Genomic DNA, 19,542 nt, shown 5'->3' with positions numbered 1-19,542 from the left:
AACTCATCTCCAATTAATTACCAGAAAAGCCAGAGTGGTAGGGCACTCACTAGCCTTGAGCAAAAATGCTCAAAGACCGTGCCCAGCCCCAGGACTGGCACACAAAAATTACCTTAATTCCTGAATCTATATTAATAAAAACATCATCTTTTTATTTTTTTATTGTCAAGGTGATGTATATAGGGGTTACTGTTACATAACTAAGGTAATAAGTACATTTCTTGTCGAACTTGTTACTTCCTCCCTTCTCCCACTCTCCTTTCCATTCCCCCCCACCAAGTTGTACAGATCATTTCCAACATATTGTCTTGTAAGTATTGCTGTTGCATTGGTTCTTGCCTTGTCCCTTGTCTCACTATTTTATTGTTCCCCTTCCCTTCCCTAATTGAGATAAACGTATATATAATACCCAGGATACCAAAATAAAAAAAGAAAGAAAAAATTAAAATAAAAATATATGAAGTACAGATAAATATATTGTCATGGATATATACATACATGTGTGTATGTGTGTATTATATGTATACAATATAAATATATATGTTTTATACAACTATATACATTGCAGAGTAAACTGCAAAGTGATACATGGAGTACAGACTTGTTATTCTATTCAATAATAATTTATTGTAATATCAGTAAATTAAAACAACACAAATTATGTGACTATTCACTAAAAAAGTCATCTATATCAAAACTTGAATGTTAACACATTATGAAAATTATGAGCTTTATGAAATGTTTGAATGGAAATTTTCTGTAGTAGATTAAGTATAAAATCTGCTTTATAATAATTTGAACCACAAGCAATTGTTATATTTTCTAGAAACATAGCAATTATATAATGAGCTTATTGTTAATTTTTATGTAATAAAAAGTATGGCTCCATGAAAAGTTCTTGATGCATGCCAATTACTTTATTTCTGTTGGTTTTGACCATTTCTAAAGCTCACATATAACATCTAAGTTTTTCATCCATCTATACCTATGTCTATTTTATTACTTATTAATTCATCCTTGTACTTAATGTTTTTCTATCTCCATTTATTTCTAAAAAGAAAAAAGAATTTTCTAACAGAATTTGAAGATCCTTCTTAAAATATGTATGTAAGCCAAAAAGACAAATAAAATACATGAGGGAATGGGAATAAAAGGAACACTAGGCTAGAACTAAGATAATAGCAGGGAAATTAATACTTGAAAGGTATGCCATAATGTTCATTTGCAAAAAGTAGGCTACTAGATTGGCTCTAAGTATAATAAATAAAACAAAATTAGGATCCATAGACATTGTCCATATTGCTTAGAAGATGGAAAGCAAATTGTTGGTTATATGTACACACATACATATTTGTAAAACCAAGGAATTGTCATCATATAGGTACTTTAGATGGTGCACCATCTAGGTACCATATAGGTGCTGTAGATGAATGATGTAGCAGAGATGTTTTCACTGAAGTTTTCATTAGAGGGCCCTTGGTCCCTCTAAACATTCCCATGAAGATTCCTGAATTTTGCCAGAAATTAGACTCAATCTCAAATTTACCTTTAAATCCTTTCAACTTAGTATCATTAGTGACATTCAATTTTAAGAGACATAGGTGACTATAGAACGTTTGTTCAATTTTCAGTTTAATATCTCACAATTAAGAATTTATAAATATTTATTGTTTTCATAGTATGTTTTATTTTTTACAGATTTTAAGGTGTGAACTGAGAGTTTAGTGCTTATTAAGTATTCTATGTGCCTTGCTCATGGAAAATTTTATAGAGTCTAAGAAACAGTTTCAATGTTTGCTCAGAATGCACCCAGATAAACAAAAAGAAAAAAGATAGGAACAAATTATCTGAGATTTATTTACAATTCCCAGCTTTCCTGAGATCACTTGAAAGATTCATCTAAGTACTGTCTTATCTGGGGGTTTACTAGAAGTATATTAACTGTTACACTTACATTTATGACTCATGAAAGAGTGAATAAACAATTTTAATTCCACTTGCATGCCTTATGCATGATGAATGTTGATTATAAAAAAACTATGAAAACCCAACTTAGAACCTACATTTTGCTCTCTAGAGCATTCTCTGAAAATAAATTTGTGGAAGTAAATAGCACTAGTAAACTTAAATTATTGAAAGCAACCACATAGGACTGGTAGATTTAGTAATTCAAGTTTTTTGTGAATCAGGGTCAACCAAAGTTTCCTAGTAAAATTCCCACTATTCCCTCATGCTGTTCTACCACAAATTTATCTCTCTAAACATGAAATTCCAATCTTAACATCTCTTCTCTTGGTCAAGCCTTGGTTTGTAGAAAGGTCTTTTCAAAACTCAAATATTTATTTGAGAGATGCCACTAATTCACTTATTATAACCAATTTATACATTCTCAGAGATAAATTATGTAGTTACCACATCTTTAAAAACAAAATAGTCATCTCACTTTTGGTTTTACCTAAGAGTTCTACATTTTGAAGGGGCCTCTCTGCTACATATTAACTTTACTGTGTTCTGATTTTCATTAATTTGTCTATATTTATAATTTTAAAATGGGCCTGATAACTATAGGATATTAACAGTTTCTTTTAATGGGAAAGAACTTAGTGTTTTGTATTTCCCAGCTTGTTTAATATTAATAATGTGTACTTTGCACTAGAAAAAAGCAATTATATATAAAGATATATAAGACATATATATCCAAAATTTTCTTGTTATTTAAATATGTCTCCATAGTTAAAAAAATCTAAAACACAGAAGAATGTGGAAAGAACAATTATTTACAGCAGGGGAAATGGTTAAAAAATGTGATTGACATGGACTGGACAGACAGTACTTGGAAGAAAAAGTACAAATGGAGAATAAATACATGAAGAAATGCTCACATCCCTGGCCATAAAAGAAATGCAAGTGCAGACATCATATTCTATCAAAATAATTACCATCAAGAACAGCAACACATGCTCTTGGGATGTAAGGAAAATGAGTCCATATATACTGTTGGAGGGAATAAAAACTAGTGCAACCAATATGGAAGCAAATTTGGAGGTTTCTCATATAAACTAAAGATAGAGCTACCCTATGATTCAGCAATATTATTTTTGTGAGAGAATTTAACGTTTACATAAAGGAATGTAAGTCAGGATATAATAGAAGCACTTGCATACCTATGTTCATTCACAATAGCCGAGCTATAGAAACGGCCTAGATACTACTATTCAACTAATCAACAAATCAAGAAAATACCCAACGGAGTATTATTCAACCATAAAGATGAATGAAATTATGTCATTTGCAAATGAATGAATGAATCCAAAGATCATCATATTAAGCAAAGTCAGTCTCAGAAGGACAAAGGTCTAATGTTTTCTCTTTGGACTTAAAAGATAAACATGTAACCTAAAAGACAAACACATACTGTTTGGAATTGTGAGAATGCTTGAGGAAATTAGAAGTCGGAAGGGAAAGCATGTTCAAGGGTGAACAATATCAAAACATATCACATCTGTGAATGGAGATGGCAAAATCAACTGCACTGAAAATTGTTGCTATTAGGAGTTAGGAACTTGGGGAAAGATAAAGTAGTGAGGAGGTTGATCTGATCAACGTCCACTATATGCATATGAGAAACACCATGCGTGGCAAAGCTCCTTTGAATAATTAACATGCACTTTTTACAATAATGAATGTCAGGAAGGTGGAATGTTCTGTCTGGAGTGGAGTATAGGTAGTAGTGGAGTGGCAGGGAGAATGGGGAGGATAAAAGAGATAGAATAGGGCCACATACCTGAGGTACATTTGTGAAAACGGAACAATGATGCTTGTTGAGATTTGCTTGAAAAGGCTCCGGGAGGGAAAAAGAATGATGTGATCAACGATACTCATACCATAGACATGTCAACATGACAATTACAATTAGTTGATATTAATAACAAATCTTAAATCTTATAAACTATTACTGTAAAGGCTTAGACACGCCGAGTGCCGGGGGCTCACGCCTGTAATCCTAGCTACTTAGGAGGCTGAGAGCTGAGGATCACGGTTCAAAGCCAGCCTGGGCAGGAAAGTCCGTGAGACTCTTATCTCCAATAAACCACTAGAAAACTGGAAGTGGTGCTGTGGCTCAAGCGGTAGAGTGTTCGCCTTGAGCTGAAGAGCTCAGGGACAGCGTCCAGGCCCAGAATTCAAGCCCCGTGACTGACAAAAAAAAAAAAAAAAAAGACTTAGACATTTTAAAATAATTAAGAAAATTGTGGAAAATGAAAATAATTATAAACATATGAAAAGAAATTCATTCACAATTAAACACAATTCAAAACAGGAAGAAACCTTTTAATAAAATCTGTCACACTGGAAATATAAAAACATGATAACAATTTACATGATTAATCAGAGTATGGAAACCAAAGTACTTATTCACAGTCAGCTTAGAATTTAGGCCAAACTTATTTTCAGTTTAATCTGTTTCAGTTTAATCTGTTTAAGCTGTGTGGAAACTTTTAAATCTATGTATCCCTGTATCAGACATTCTACTTTTGGAGATATATATTTATCCAGACATTCTACGTTTGGAGATATATATTTATTGATCAGCACATAAAATTTTGTACAGTAATGTGAATGAAGGGCATTTAGAAATAAACCCTCATTCAAGGTGTTTTGACTTCTTATGGTGACCTGTTGTTTGTGGGAATATTCACCTGTACCCATTTCTCATGGCAGCTGTTTAGGTAGCTAATTCTACTGTGAAGGCACAAAGTAATCACCTCTCATTTAAGGAAACTAAAGTTTAGAGTCTGTACCCATCAAGAGTGAGAGGCAGGATTTGTTTTGAGCTCTCACTGACTTCAGAGCTGTGCTATTTTGTTTCTCCTGAGACTCAATCTTGAAATGCTGACAAATTTCACGCCTCAAACACAATTTTCGGTTTACCTCTATGAACTTCGAATTCCTACCAGTTTGAAGACTGCCAGGGAGAGAAAGCACATTAGTAGCTGATGAAGTACTTTCCTTAGCACTTAATTTTTTATATTTAAAATATGTGTGAAAATCATTCAGAACCTTAATATTTTTAAATAAACGAAGTCCTTCATTGTGAAGGATGGGCCAGAATTCTTGGTTTATTTTAGGTTAAGGCTAGATCATTGTAACATGGTAAAATGGAGGCAAACATGTACTTTGTTACAGTATTCATTTACACACAAGATTCATAGGGGAAAATTTCTACAACCATTGCTCCTCTAGTGAAATTCAAGTAGGAACTATTTAATTATTCATTAGTTCCTCCCATATGAAAAGTTTGGGCTGGAAGGCTTAGATGATTCTTCTCAAAATATCAGCTCTAGGTATGCCAGACAGGAAGCAGGTCAGAAAGTCTGGAGGTGGCGCTGGTTCATTTATGTTTAGTAGTTAAGAAATAATGCTAAACCCCCTTGAGCTTAACAAGAGGAACATAGCAGTGCTATCCAGAAGTAAAATGTACTACAATTCCCTTTAAGGCTTAATTATTAAAAGTACTTTTCCTCTCAGGGCCTGAGGAATTAGACCCCTCCTCACTCTCTCTCTACCTCTGTTTTGTGCATGGAACACCAGGGGAAGCAGAAAAGAATCATTAAGTTCTGTTTAAAAAAAACAGAGGCCTGAGGACTGAGATACAGTATTCATGAAATGAGAACTCAGCTTGTACAGCTGACACTGGAAGCATTTGTAGTACGAATAGTAATATGGCCAATTATTGGTAATAAAAATCCATTCCAGCCCACAACTATGTGGAGTTATAAGAACAAATCAGCCAAGTACTGGTGGCTCATGCCTATAATCCTAGCTACTCAGGAGGCTCAGATCTGGAGGATAACAATTCAAGAGTAGCTAGAGTAGGAAAGTTCACTAGACTCTATCTCCAAACTAATCAGCAAAACAGCAGGGCTGAAAGCATGGCTGAAGTGGTAATGTGCCAGCCTAGCAAGGGAGGACCTGAGTTCAAGCCCGGTACCAAAAAGAAGAGGAAGAAGAAAAATAGATAAATCTGGGCTACACATAGCTAAGAAGGAAATATAAATTATACACTATAGACCGTATCAGACCAAAAGTTTTACCAATTTATTTTACAGGAACTGGAAAATAAGATCTGAACCTGACTATGGCTCACAATTCACTGTACATATATGCAATAGGCTACATTTAACTGCTGTTTCTATCATTATGAAATCCTCTTGTGTGCCCAAGCAGCCCAATTAGAGAGGCCCTATGGGTATTATTGCAGGAAGGTATGTATAGTAGCCGTGAGGAACATTATTCCTGAGTAATCTCCCCTCAAGGAAACAGTCTGCAAATGCTGGGGCTGGCTGTGTTCTCTGTGTTCTGCTAACTAGTGACTGGTGATTAGAGCTGGGACATTTCTGTATGATACCAGTCTCTTATAAGGACTATTTTTCCTTTAGGGCTAAGCTCTTTGAGATACTCACAGATCTGCATTATAACCTGAGGCTCTCCAGACACAACCATCCTTCATTCCCTCCACAGATGTTGTTAAACCAGCCTTCCAGTGTGAAGGCTTCTGTTGCCCAGCCCTGCTTCCTTTCCCTTATATTCTTCACAGGTGTTTTCTCCAATAAATATTTCAGATATCTAGTTCTATGTCAACATGATTTGAATCAAGTAAGCACAACTTACCATGTAAGCAGAAGTTCTTTTCATTTTGAAGCCCTCTTTTGAAGAGTTTTTAAGCACTGCTCAAAAACTTGCACTCAAGAAGGGTCACCACTGCCTGGATATACATTGGGTTATTTATTTATAAGGCAGTCTTCAGGAAGAGCTGCTTATCTGAACCAGTGAACTGTTTTCTGTGAAGAATGCAGCGACAATATCCTTGAAGTCTTGGCTTTCTTGTTGATTGAAGAACAATTTGCCTATTAGCCAAAAGGAGTGGTTTTCAGACCAGTTGGCCATAAGTCTTATTCGAGATCTCACTGGATATGGTTTCTCAATTTCAATTTTCAATTTCAGATTCCAACTTCTTACATGTACAGATCAAACAACTGGATAAAACCTAAAAAGTGAGAGTGTAAGAATAAGAATATTGTCAGACAGGATCTGTCTTATATTTTGTCTGTTTGAAAGATAATCTTTGCATTATAGATGGTACAATTTCATTTTAATATATTCCAAATTTGGAAAAGGATCAGTCTGGAGGCTGGGTTTAGCTTTATTCTCAGTCACATCTGTGTTTGATATTACTCCATTGTCATGCAGAGAATTGTGTGGATTCACCTACCCTTTCACGTATATAAACCTCCTTCTGAGTATTTCAGTTTTGCACATGTGTGCAATACAATATTAACCCCCAGTGCAACTAATGAGAGCATGAATAGGATCCAAACACTCTGAACCATTTCTTGAATAAAATGCATTCGACTCTAAGTTTTAAGTATTTCTAGTAGATTGTCTTCATTCTGTATCGCAATACTATTAAGAATTTAAGCATAGAAAAAATACTTTTTTCTGTATGCTTTAACCTATTATACTGATTATCCAGCATCATTTTCATAATAAGACCTTTTTTGGTGGTTATGAGGCTTGAATTCAGGGCCTTGGTGCTATCCCCAAGCTTTTAGACTCAAGGCTATTGCTCTACCACTTTGAGCCACAGTGCCATTCCAAGCCTATGTTTTATGTGGCTTGCTATCTTTGATTTAAGATTCAGGCAAGGTTGAGTAATTTATTCAAAGTTAAGTGATTATCAGTGTAGCAGGGATTTTCCTTCTTGCACAGTTGTACCCCAGCCACGTTTTAACACACAGTGTATATCTTTCCTGGCTATCTCACACATTAGAAGATAGAGGCCAGGCTATACACTAATGTAAACATTAGAAATTCCCTCACTTTAGCAATTCCCTCACTTTTCCAGGGGGAGAATGTTCCTACTCATGAAACAAGTAGGTTGGGTTGGCCTTGTGCCCTTTATACTCTTTCTAGGGCCCCTTCCTACCTTACCGGTCCTTTATTCAAGCTAATCTGGATAAGCTCCTACCAGAACATAATTCCTTAAAATAAATACTTGCAACATAGGGTGCAAGTCTCTGCATATGCTTATTGTGTGTGCCAAGTCTTCTAAAGCTTTAAGTTTCTATTCCCCCCTCTACCTTAAAATAGAGCATATATGGCAAGGAAAGAAAAACCTTTTTTATAGGTTTAATGAATGGGTGCTCTGTGCTTCTGTGGAGTTGTATTTTAGTTTAAGGCCAGGAATAAATCCAGACATCATCATTTAAAATTAATGAATCACTATAATATATATATATACATATATATACAGTTCAAATTCCACACAATAGTTCCAAAAATAATACATTCTACACAATTTTAATTACTATCCCTTATTATTAACTTTGGTTCATGAAATGTTGTTTGGGGTGATAGATGTCTAATATACACAATAACTTCATTGCAAACAAATTAAGCTACCTAGTATAGTATGATGATGCTAACAAGTTATGATATTTGAGGTACAGTCCATTTCGATTATCAGTAAGTACTTTGAACCTATTAAAAATAAATGAGTGATTCACACGGATCACAGATCTCCTGTGTTTGATATGATCTAAGTAATTTTTCCTCTTTAAAAGGACCAGCACCTCAATTTCTTTTGTTCCGTAAAGTAAAATGAAGTCTGTTTAATGTTTATATTAGCAAATTGATAGCATATGGGCAGAGTATTACTACTCAGGCCAGGGGACCCAAGGACACAAGCATGTTTTTTTTTTTTTCTTCAGAGTTCTCTTTGGTTTTATTCATGAGCCTCTATAATTTGTAGGCTACAGGAAGTCTCATATAGGTTTTAGGGCACTTGGGGGTACAACAGATGGTTGTGCAATAATATGTTCATCTTCCACTTGTTATTATTCCACAAACAATAGAGGTACTGGAAAGAGATGTGAATATTTAACTAGCTAACGCACCACAAGTCCTTAAAATACTGTGTCTAGGATTTGGTTCATAATGTTTTTCCTTCTTCTCATGTCTTCTCTTCCCATATGCTATTTGTAATCGCTTACCTACTTCAAGTTGAGGTGATAACTTTGAAGTAGATCTGCTACTTCATCCTTAATGTTTTATTTTTAAACTTAATATCTTACTGAAAATATCTTCAAAGGCCAGAATGAAATAATCTTGAAAGCTTAGTCTCTTTTTTTTGTACAATGACAACTGGGGTAGATACACTTACATGTTAGTCAAGAATGGAGAAAAAATGCTTCTTTTTATACAGATACATTACGACAGACTTTTAAAAATCCCATGAAGGGACATAACCAAGAGTTTAACTTGTCTAAGGTGCCTAATATTGAGGCATGTGTGTTGTTTTCAGTGGTGTCCTCAGACGCTGCCAGTAACATGAAGCAGTGTGGTCTGGACATTTCTTCCTAGTGGCATTAAAGAATTCACAGAATAAATAGAGGAAATGAGATAAAGAGGAGGTCTCTCTTATACTGTCAGAAACACATGTACCAAGCCTTTCTTCCCCTGGACATGCCTCATAACTGATATGGCTCTTGTTAAATAGTAACTACTAGCAAAATGTCAAGAATCTGAAAGGAAACTGGCTTATAATTCTCAACAGCCAACGTGAAGTTTTGTAATGAAAGGCAAACAAAGCAAACATGTTGTAACTCTGCATTTCTATGTCAAGTTGTAAAAGATAACCGTGAGGCTTGGGGTTTTGTGAGAGCAATGAGTTCAGGCATGCTCATATGTTTTCTGGATGAATAATGCTTAAGTTTTAGTCATTTAATTTTCTGACTAATGCTACTCTGAGCCTAGCAAGAACGACTTAGAAAAGTACACAAGTCCTTCTTATGCACACAAGCACCTAAGTTCTGATGCTTGTTTCATACTTTTTATCTCTCCTCAAATATCCAACTCCTCTGCATCGTCACTTTCAGAAAATCAAAGGAATCAGAGACCTTCCATAGACCTACGGTCAACCATCAAGCAAGATATCTAGTTTGTCTTCAAGCCTTTATCCAGATGTAACTTGCCAGTTTCTCTGCTCCTACTAAACCAGAACTTTTTATGTGGACAAGATCATGCCATTGAGGACAGAACTGTCTCCTTTCTTTCATATTACTAGTTGTTTTCTTTCATCTGGATGCTCCCTGCAAGCAAGCAGATTTGTTGTAGGAAGGAAAAAATTCTTGATCTTCATTTTTCCTGCCTGTTGTATCACTTATTTTCCCCTTTGCTGTTAGCCACAAACCTTTTTGCAAGGTTTTCTAACATGGATTATTTCCAATTTATCTTTTCCAGCTGCTCTTAATTTCATTCCATTCAGGCATTTCCTTCAGTGTTCTGCTAAAGCTATGCAATTAATGACTAAATCACTAAACCCAGTGATAAAGTCTCAATCCTTATCTTAAACTTGACCTGCAAGCTGCATTAATCACTCACAAGTCTTTGATATGGCTTCTTCATTAGGCAAGGAGAGACATCCGGAGGCACATTGATTCTCTTTTGGTAGTTAGCTTACTGGAAGAACTGCCAACACTGGTTGCAGAGCTGTAGGGCCAAGTTTCTAACAAAAATGACTTCATGAAGGAAGAGGCATTTGCTGTTATGTAGTAATCTAGATGTTTGGATCTGTTCGTATACAAACCAGAGCAGGATGGGATGATCACCTGTCTCCTGTCCTTTACATGGAGAGAAGGGTGAGAACATCATGGATGCTCTGATCCTATTTAGTTTGTGAGAATTTTCCCAACAAAACATGTTTTGTATTTAATAAAGCGCTTCCAGGTACTACAGACTGGCTCCCAGAACTCCCCCACTCCAGTGGCTCTTTTTCCTTCCAATGTGGTGGCCACTGCCTTCATGATTTCCTTTAGGCTCATGGCTTTCCTCTCTAGACCAGATCTCTTTATTAATGATGAGAGAGATAGATGTAGATCCAATTGTGGATGATGTAAAACCCTCACTGAATGGTACACTTATTTGTTCAAGTTTTTGTATATATGCATTTTTTCAAATAAAAAACATCCCCAAAGCCATTCTAGAGATTGTTTCTCCTCTTTAGAATGGAAATAGTGATATTTGCCTTATGAGCAGGTTGTGGATATTGAAAAGTGTGAAACGTGCAGCTGGCTGCAAGTTTGTAAGGCAAGAAACACATTTTACTTTACTCTTTCCTCTTTTCCCCCTTTTCAGGTATTATTCTCTTCTCTATCTATAAGCAAAACTCTCCTATATTTAAAAAGATAGTCAATCTTATGGAGGGTTCTATGATCATGGACTGAAATGTTAACTGAACATGCAAAGACTAGTTAAGAGATTACAGATACCTTGAAATCAAAAGAACAGTAATTTAAAAAATGAGAGAAAACCAAGATATAAGTCATGAAATATATATCTGATAAAAGAAAGATATTTGTGTGTACATATAATTTAAGAGCCAACTAATTGACATTGATCTAGAGTCACTGGCTAAAAATGAAATACTAGGTAGTGTGGGAGTATTCTGCCTCCCTATGCTCTCTGTCTCTGTCTCTTTCTTTCTCTGTATATGTATGTGTACATGCACATATACTAATAGACCCTTACGTATTTGCACATGCACACATAGATAACCTAGGATGTGTCTCTGTGCACACAAGGCCACAAACTAAGGCTGAGAGTCACATCTTTTCTCAACTCACAATTTATCTTCAATTCCTAGTGTTTCTTAAACTGAGCTTCTTTTTACAATATGTTACACACTTTTTGATGAATTTTCATTAAGCTCACTGTGTTCGATCTTTAATCTAATGTTGGGTTGTTTCCATTTGCCCCTTGCTTAGCCTCTACTCACTTTGCACTGTTATAACAAAAATGGTGGTAGAGAAGTCGGGACAGAATCCAGATATGATCATTGGAAGCATAAATATTGGATGAGAAATTAAAGAAAATGAGTGCTTACAACTTCTTGGACATGTTTTGCATATATATATATATATATATATATGTATAAATCCCAAAACTTGGTTAGGAAGTTTGCCAAAACTATAAAAAGCACTTTAGTGTGTATTCATTGTACCACTTGATTTGATCATGTCATTTCCTATATATATAAAGAGTTCAATCTGATTGATCCCATCTGTTGGTTTCTCTTTCTCCCAAAGATATGCAAATGTGTATATATTTGTATATTTATGTATCCTAACTATCCTGTCTATGTATCTATAGTCTGTTTATGTATCTACAGTCTGTCTATCTATCATTTATCTATCTACATGACACCTGCTTATAACTATGGAACTTTTTGTTTTGACCGAGTCTTACTAACTTGTTGAGTATAACCTCGAACTCATGGGCTCAAATTATCAACCTGTCTTAGCCTCTCTAGCAGCTTTGACCATAGGCACATGGGACTCTGCCAATCAATTTAAGTGTCTTGATCATCAATTTTAAACGTGACAACCTATTTGTTCAGTTTTAGTTTCCTTAGTGGCTTATATAACCACACAAAAGTGCTATATTAATCCAAGTTTGGGATTTGGATTATTTGGCATCTGTCCAAACTGACACCACTGCAATTTTAAATTCAAGAGACATGAATCAAGAATCTAGAAAGTCAATATATTAAAAAAATTAAAAAATTAAAAATTAAAAAATTAAAGAAATGTTCTTCCCCTTATGGTATACCCTGTTGTCACTGTATTTGGTTTTGATACCCTGCACCTTGTATATACATTTATCTAATTTGGGGAGGGGAAGGGGAATAACAAAAAACTGAAATCAGGACACAGGATGACCCACTGCAACAATGATGCCCAGGAGACAGTATATTGGAAATGAGCTTTACAACTTAGGGGGTTGGAGGAGTTGGGGCCGGGGGAGGGAAGGGATAGTAGGAGAAAAACAAATGGATTGCAGGGTTAAGTTTATGATTATGAATAAAAACTAAACAACAACAAAAAGAATCTAGAAAGTCTATAGGACACTAAAGTAAACTTTAAAAATAAAAAAGAAAAGGTACTATAAAAAGAAAAATAGTTTGAAGTTTGGTATTAATATTCCTCCAGCACCGTTCTTCCTGCTAAGGATTGTTTTTGCTATTCGGGGTCTTCTATTTTTCCATATGAATTTTTATATTGCTTCTTCAATTTCATTAAATAATGTTATTGGGATATTGATAGAACTTATAGATAGCTTTGAGCGGTATTGACATTTTCATGATGTTAATTCTCTCAATCTAGGAGGATGGGAGATTTTTCCTTAAATCTGCTTTAATTTCCTTTTTAACGTTTTTAAAGTTTTCATCATAGAGGTCCTTGACATCTTTGCTTAAGTTTATTCCTAGGTATATTTTTTTAGAGGCGATTACAAAGGGAGTTGCTTTTTTAAAATTTCAGTCTCGCTCTTTCCACAGACCTACAGCCACTTAATCTTCAATAAGGGAGTCAAAATTATCAGATGGGAGAAAGACAAAGGGTTCTGGTAGAATTGGCTATCCACATGTAGAAAACTGAAATTAGATCTTTATATATCACCTTGCATGAGAATCAACTCCAAATGGATCAAAGACCTCGAGGTAAAAGCAGAGACCCTGAAAATATTACAGAAAGGGATAGAGGATACTCTAGAACTCCTTAGCACAGGTGGAAACTTCTTAAATAAAGATCCAGAAACACAACTAATCAAAATGAGATCACATTAAACTGCAGAGCTTCTGCATGGCAAAGGACATAGTTAACAAGATCAGTAGAAAGCCCATAGATGGGAGAAGATCTTCACTAACTATACAACAGACAAAGGTTTCATATCAAAAATATACCTAGAGCTCAAAAAATTAAACCTCCCAATAACAAATCCCCAAAGAAAAAACCACCCCATTAATAAGTGGGCTAAAGAATTAAAAAGATTTCTCTGGAGCAGAAAAAAGAATGGCCAATAGACACATGAAGAAATGCTCAACATCACTGACCATAAAAGAAATGCAAATCAAAACCACATTGAGATTCCACCTCACCCCAGTTAGAATCAAGAAAACAAATAATAACAAATGCTGGTGGGCATGTGGCCAAAAGGGAACCCTACTGCACTATTGGTGGGAATGTAAGCTGGTTTAACCACTCTGGAAAGCAGTATGGAGGTTCCTCAAAAGACTGAACATAGACCTCCCCTCTGATCCAACAATCCTACTCCTGGGCATTTATCCAAATGATCAGAAGCAAGGCCACACTAAAGCTACCAACACAACTATGTTACTGCAGTATTATTTACCATAGCTAAGACATGGAATCAACCCAGATGCCCCTCAATTGATGAATGGATCAAGCAAATGTGGTTTATATACACAATGGAATTTTATGCTTCTATCAGAAAGAATGACATTGTCCCTTTCGTAAGAAAATGGAAAGACTTGGAAAAAAATCATATTAAGTGAAATAAGCCAGACCCAAAGAAACATAGGCTCTATGATTTCCCTCATTTGTAATAATTAGTGAATGCCTAGGATAGTTCTGGCAGAGAATCATAATTGCTCAATAGCTATGTACATATGACAATACAAAGTGATACTAATTGAAAAGAACTCCAAGACACAGAAATGACACTTTTTTTTTTTGGTTGTGGACCTTGTTGTTGCCAACGTACTGTATCTAGTTCTTTTTTCTTATTTTATTTTTTTTCTCCACCATTTTATCCCTAGCAATCACTGTCTTTGATTCTGCTACCCTGCATCTTGTATATACATTTATCTGATTTGGGGAAGAGAAGGGGAATAACAAAATGCTGCAACAAGAACAAATGATGACCCATTGCAACAACAATACTCACAAGACATGATGTCAGAAATGAACTTTACAACTTCGGGTGAGTGGGGAGGACTGGGGGAGGGAAGGGATAGTGGAAGAGAAACCAAAGGAGTGGGTAACAATGTTCAACAAGATTGCTTAAATAGGGATAGAGGTTGACCCATTGTAACAATGAGATGTGCAAGACACTTTGTTGAAAAACAAACTTTACAATTTATGGTGGGGGGGATGCAGTTGTAGAGGTGGGAGGCAAGGGATGGTAGGGGAAAAACAAAGGAGGAGGCAACAATGCTTGATAGGAAATGTACTCATTACCTTGCTCGTGTAACTGTAACCCCTCTGTACAGTATTTTTTTACAATAAAAAACGTAATAAAATGTACTCATTACTTTACTCATGTAACTGTAACCCCTCTGTACAGGATCTTTACAATGCAATAAAATTTTTTTTTATAAAAAGGAAGATAAAAAGTAGCAATTTATGGAAGCAAAGCTCAAAACCCCAATAAACACATAAAATGTGTTCGACTTCATTATCGATTAAAGAAATAAAAATTAAAAGCAAGAATATGAAATCCCACTATTAGATCATCAAAATATTTTCAAGTGGCAAGTCATAGAAGCTTTTGCTAAATGCTTTGTGAAACTTAAAGTTTACAGCTCTTTGAAGAGTTTCATTAAAGGATTTAATAAAATAGGAAAGGCCTATAAAACTCCTTATAAAACTCAAAGAAATTCATACATATGTATGAAAGAATGACAATTACAGAATTATTTATAGTTATAAAATTTTTTTAAAATTTTATTTTATTTTATTTGAGAACATACTGTACAGAGGGGCTACAATTACATGGGCAGGATAATGCATACATTTCTTACCAAGCATTGCAGCCTCCTCCTTTGTTTACCCTTCACCTCCCTTCCCAGCCTCCCCCCTCCCCCCACCCAATTATACCCCCCTCCCCCCCCACTAGTTATAAAAATTTAAAACTGTATATCGGTGTTGTTTATAAATGGTTCCACATATTACATTCTAGACCAACCACTATTTGTTTGTTTGTTTTTCCCACAGTTATAAAGAGTTTATTTAACAAGGAGAAAGTAAAGGCCTCTTAGAAAAATCAACAGTGGGGCCCAGAAGCCAGTTGTCCCCCAATCACTGTTTTTCTGCTGAGAGGCTACTTTGAGCCAATGATTGAAGATTTGAAGGCTAGCTTGTTCTTGGGAAGTGCAGGAGATTGACCTTGGCTTACAGATGACGTTGGCTAAAGAGCTTCCTTTAAGCTTTGCTGAAACTTCCTTCAAACTGATCTCTAGTTCTACGTTGTTTTTCTTTTCTCCCTCCTTTATAGGGGCCAGCCTGTATCTCCATTTGATGACACTTCCAGACCCAATGGTGACTATGCATTTTCTGTTATTGGTCACTTCCATCAATAATTCTGTTATGTGTCTCAGGCCATCTTAGCATCTTCTTGGAAATCCTCAACTAACACAATTGGTGCTGGGAGTGGTCTGACAACACAGCCAGTAAGTTAGGAATCTGAGACTTGTTCCTTCACTGCCTGGTAGGCGTGGAATGGGGGTTGCTGCCAGACCTGAGACTTGGTCAGGTCCACTGTTACAAATTTCACCAGTGATGTCCTGGAGAAGCTTGAGGTGTGTGTGTGTGTGTGTGTGTGTGTGTGTGTGTGTGTGTGTGTGTGTGTGTGTGTGTGTGTGTGTGTGTGTGTGTGTGTGTGTGTGTATAGGGGTGGTGATATGTATGTTTGCAGGTGTCATTTTACAGAAATATTGGCAGTAATAGAGATGCTTACAACTGAGCTGATTGCTTACTACTCCATCATACTAATACCTACAGAGAGCTAATGAGAAACTCAAGCTCATCAAAAAGGAGTTGGTTTAATTGTAAGGGCCAGTGAGTGTCACTGATCATTAACAAAGAGGCCTATATGCCATAGACTTTCTGGTTCTTTTGAGCAACAAATAGTTGATTATTTTAGCTGCATTGTTCCAGAGAGGATTAATGTTCAGGCAAAGAAGAACTTTCACACCCACAGACCCTGGTTAGGAAAACCTGGGATCCTGAAATATTGGGTAAGGATATTTGAATGGGTACTTCTGAAAATGCTAGATCCACAGACTCCTCTGAACCCCCACAGCTTACAGAAGTAACCACACTTCTCTCAGGAAAACAAGCACTTATTCTGTACAGTGGGGGCAGTGAAGATGTTCCTCTGTTAAAATGTACTGGGTGATACTCCCCAAGGCTTGTCTCCCCCTCCACCACTAACTTGGCAATACTTGCAAAGACCTTGTTAGGGAAGTAAAAGCTTTGAAAAGGAAGTCAAAAGATTACACACCAAAGGAGATGCACAAATTAGCTAGGTATTCCTGGCAAAAGCCATTAGAGAACTGCTGAGTGTTTGAGGACGCGACCCATGTAAGATAACAAAAGTAAGAATTTATTGATCTAGGGTAACTTTCTCAATGTACAGGTTTTTAATCATCCTAATCATGCCCCCCCCAACCCAGAATGAACAATGGGGCATAGTCTCTGTTACTGCAGCTTTTAGAGATCTGAAGAAAGTAACAACTAGTGCTGAATAAAATAGAAATGCTCCAAATACTCTGGCAGACCTTAAGAGTAAGGAACGAAGAGGTTCCAGAAAGCAGGCAGATTGCAGGGGGCATATTGCATGAGGACAGCAAAACCAACAGAACCTTGTTTCACAAGAGTTCAGAGGGCACACAAGGCTGCAAAGAATGTGCTAATAAGGAGACAGACTTGACAGTGCTTGCCCATAAATCCCTGCTATTCCAGTGACCAGGAGAGTCATTATTTTGGGCCAGCCAGGGTATGGATAGGAATTATCAAGACTCCATTTCAAGAAATGAACTGAGATTGGAGTAATCCCAGGTTTGTAGAATGCATAGATAGAAGAATCACAGTCTGAAGCTGCTCTGAAACAAAAAAAGATGGAGGCATGGCCTAAATTGTAGAGCAAGTGTGAGGCTTTGAGTTCAAATCCCAGTATTATCACATTTTCAGACCAATATTTATGGTAAAGAATTTGATCAAAAACTAGGCTCATTAATTTCATGGGAGTGGGGTTGATGAGGGCTGAAGTAAAAGAAGTAACAGAAATTACCATCCTTTCTGGCAGGGATTATGGAGATGGCAGATAGAGTATAATACTGAACCTGAGCTCTTTTGCTGAAGGCTAGCACTCTACCATTTGAGCCACAGTGCCATTTCCAGTTTTCTGGTGGTTTATTGGAGATAAGAGTCTCACTGACTTACCTGCCTGGGCTGGCTTTGAACTGTGATCCTCAGATCTCAGCCTCCTGAGTAGCTAGGATTACAAGTGTGAGCCACCAGTGCACGTTGAGTCTGACACCTTTACAGGTACATTAGTGGGCCAAACAAATAAGGAGTTGCCTGCCATATGCAATAGCAACAGTAACAAAAAGGAATTCTGAAATCCTAGCTAAAACCCAACTCCCAGTAGACCCATTCTGATTGTTTCTCTAGTCTCTGAATAAATAATAGTAGTTCTTATATTTGGTGCTGGAATTACAGTCCACACTTGTCCCTAAATTGATCCTTAGCCTATGAGAGATCCATCACAATGCAATAGTGTAAGTGGAAAACTCTGATATTGCTCCCTACTTGGTTAACAGAGTAATTTTTTAAAAGTAGTTCACTTGAGTGCATTTGTAGAGATAAGTTTCTCTATTAAAACCCAAAGAGATGCAAAGGGTAATCGCTATCTTATTTCAGCTCAGTTTGTCAGTTTGGTCTCAGAAGAAACTTTTATGGATTTTGGAGAACAGCTGGAGACCACTGCAGCTTAACCAAGTTAAGCTTAACCAAGTTAAGCATGGTGACAGAGCTAGAGTGGCAAGGTGAGTGCCCATAAAGGCCCACCTCGCCACCCAAATACAAGGCACCCACTATGTGGCTTGCAGTCATTCAGGAGCAGAATTCATTCTCTTCTACCTGAGTCAGAAGAAAGGATCAGAAACGACATTCATGTGCAACGAACAGGGATATTCATTTACAGTTTTGCCTCAGGCCTTTGTTAGCTCCTCTGCTCTCATCAAAATGTACTCTGAAGTGGTTTGGAAGGTTTGTACACACCACAGAGCATCATGCTGATCGATTACATCAATGACCTCATGCTAATCAGACAAAACAAGCAAGAGGTGACTCATATGCTATAGCTTTGGAAAAACAAAAACGTAATTGCACTGGTTGTAAAATAAATCTCATGACGATTCAAGCATCTACTATTTGGTGAAGAACTGAGGAGTGTCTGGTCTTGTAATAGTCTATACAAAATAAGTCAGATTGTTGTACTTTGTCTATACCACCGCAGTGAAGGTCTCTGATGGTTTTGAGCTTATTTGAAGCTGGGTTTTCATGACCAGAAGTTCTCAGCTGGGTGTCTGATGGGTGGCAGGGTCATTGTTTGAGCCAGAAGTATAGAAAGACAATCTTGTTAGAGGGATCATGGAGATTTGAGGCTATGTGCTATACAACCTCCAACCTCAGATCAGAAATGGCTCTGGGAGGAGAAAAGGCTATTACTGTATAAGTGGGACAAATGACCTTATCTGTGTTTGGAAGAGAGTTGCTGAGGTAGATTACCAGAACAACATTCTTTTTCTAGTATATCACTTAGAATGTACATCCAATTATCTGGAAAAGAATTCTTTTAAGTGAAGTAAGTCAGGCCCAGAGATACAAGTGATGCATGTTT

General features: G+C 36.5%; 1 long non-coding RNA gene across 1 annotated transcript in view; it reads left to right on the top strand.

Moving 5' to 3' along the window:
* The first annotated feature begins 14,688 nt into the window (after positions 1-14,688).
* Positions 14,689-19,542, top strand: part of LOC138840664 (uncharacterized) — a 49,436-nt gene continuing 44,582 nt past the window's right edge. The window contains exon 1 of the long non-coding RNA XR_011376193.1: positions 14,689-14,838. This is a non-coding gene — a long non-coding RNA (uncharacterized lncRNA). The remainder of the gene's footprint in view (positions 14,839-19,542) is intronic.

This window comes from Dipodomys merriami, unplaced genomic scaffold (genome assembly GCF_024711535.1).
Source record: "Dipodomys merriami isolate MVZ:Mamm:240054 unplaced genomic scaffold, mDipMer1.0.p SCAF_30, whole genome shotgun sequence".
NCBI classification, from domain to species: domain Eukaryota; kingdom Metazoa; phylum Chordata; class Mammalia; order Rodentia; family Heteromyidae; genus Dipodomys; species Dipodomys merriami.
The sequence above is the reverse complement of the archived record's forward strand: the minus strand, read 5'-3'. Positions and strand labels throughout refer to the sequence as shown.